The following is a 1,824-nucleotide window of genomic DNA, read 5'->3' on the forward strand; positions in this document are numbered from 1 at the left end:
GCTGATTGGCAGGCTCACCTCCTGTGCCGCCACACCCCACCCGCTGATTGGCAGGCTCACCTCCTGTGCCGACACAGCCCACCCGCTGACTGGCAGGCTCACCTGTGCCGACACAGCCCACCCGCTGACTGGCAGGCTCACCTCCTGTGCCGACACAGCCCACCCGCTGACTGGCAGGCTCACCTTGCTTGCAGTCCTTAGGCACTGCCACTCTCCCGGATCCTTCCCTAGCTTTGTCCTTTGCCTGCGCTTTCCTCTGAGATGTACTGTCATTTCATTCAAGAGCCAGCTCAGAGTCGTGGTCTTTTGGATCGTTTTCCTCGTTGCCCTACTTTGTCCATGGGTTTTCTGTGACTGTGTTCCTGCTTCCTTTATATCAGTTCCTACTGATACTGTAGTCATCTGTTTAAATACCCCAGGGCCACCACCCACTATACTGTGAGTTCCTTGGGGTTGGGGTTTGGAACTTTAATCCTCTTTGCATCTTCTGCGCGGTGTCTGACACGTGTGTCCGGAGATGTTGAAGGGATGGATGCAGTCTTTTCAACACGAGCGGGAATGACTCCGATAGTCGCTTTACTGGATGCTGTCACAGTCAGAGGCAGAGGTCCCAGCTCTCAAGAAGGCTACCATAGAAGAAAGTCTTTTTATCTTCTGATCCAAAATTAATCTTACTCCAGAGTCTCCTGGTCTGGGAAGATCTGTAAAATCTTGATTGTACCCTGTCTTTTTATTTTCTAGGCTGCGTGGATGCCTGGGAGCCCAAAGTGCTCCGGGCGGGTATGAGCGCACATTTCCAGGTGCCCATCATCAACAACCTGGAATGGGAAACTGTGCCCAATTACCTGCCCCCTGACACCCGCGTCTACGTGGCTGACAACTGTGGCCGTTACGCCCAGGCTCAGGTGTCTAATAAAGCCAGTGACCACGGCTGGGTGTGTGACCGGCGAGCCTTCAAGTCTCACAGGTATGAGGAGGAGGAAGATGTAGAAACTGGGACCAGTCAGGATTGGCTGCCCGAGGTTGAGGTTCAGAGTTACGACTTGGACTGGACTGAGGCACCGGCGGCCGTGGTGGTGGGTGGGGAGACCCACGGCGTGAGCTTGGAGTCACTACAGTTGGCCGAGAGCACTGGTGGCAAGCGGCTGCTGATCCCCGTCGTTCCCGGCGTGGACAGCCTCAACTCGGCCATGGCGGCGAGCATCCTGCTTTTCGAAGGGAGGAGACAGCTGCGGGTGAGGGCGGAGCACCTGCACAGGAGTTCCCACTGAGAAGGACGCAGAAGTGAGTTCTGCTTGAGGACACCTCCAGCTCCCCCTGCACCTGCACACCATGAGTGAGGAGGCCGGCAGTTGGTGACTGTGGCCCATGTCCGGGGAAGGTGTGATGCCATCATACGGTTACAGGAAAAATAAGAACTTCCTCGGATGGAACAGGTCAGAGTTCTTCCCGAGGCCTCCCGTCACGTCACTGATCTCGAGGTTGTATCTTTTTTCCTTGGTGACAACACAAATAGGTGACCCACGTGGCTCTGTGTTTTTAAACATTGTCCACCAAGAACCATTTCGTGGCGGGAAAGTTCCTGAGGCATCTTCCTGGGCAGGGAGGAGTCCCCTTCACCAGCTGGTGGGTGTTTCCTGGGCAGGGAGGAGTCCCCCCCACCAGCTGGTGGGTGTTTGTGATCGTCAAGCACGAGTTGTAGGTCTCGGCCACGCCACTCACAGCTCATCACTGGTTGATGGAAAGTGAACAATAAACAGCAGACATTAAAAGTTGCCTTTGTGAGGTTGGTGTGTCTCAGTGCCTGTGCCATGCTTGGCCTGT

The 1,824-nt window shown here is 55.3% G+C and overlaps 1 long non-coding RNA gene across 1 annotated transcript in view; it reads right to left on the reverse strand.

The window, feature by feature from the left end:
- Window positions 1-831, reverse strand: part of LOC116540116 — a 2,097-nt gene extending 1,266 nt beyond the window's left edge. The window contains exons 1-2 of the long non-coding RNA XR_004264309.1: window positions 184-831; window positions 19-60 (exon numbers count right to left, since the gene is read on the reverse strand). This is a non-coding gene — a long non-coding RNA (uncharacterized LOC116540116). The remainder of the gene's footprint in view (window positions 1-18; window positions 61-183) is intronic.
- Between the last annotated feature and the right edge of the window lie 993 nt (window positions 832-1,824).

This window comes from Sapajus apella, unplaced genomic scaffold (genome assembly GCF_009761245.1).
Source record: "Sapajus apella isolate SASKATOON/1434 unplaced genomic scaffold, GSC_monkey_1.0 scaffold136, whole genome shotgun sequence".
NCBI lineage: Eukaryota > Metazoa > Chordata > Mammalia > Primates > Cebidae > Sapajus > Sapajus apella.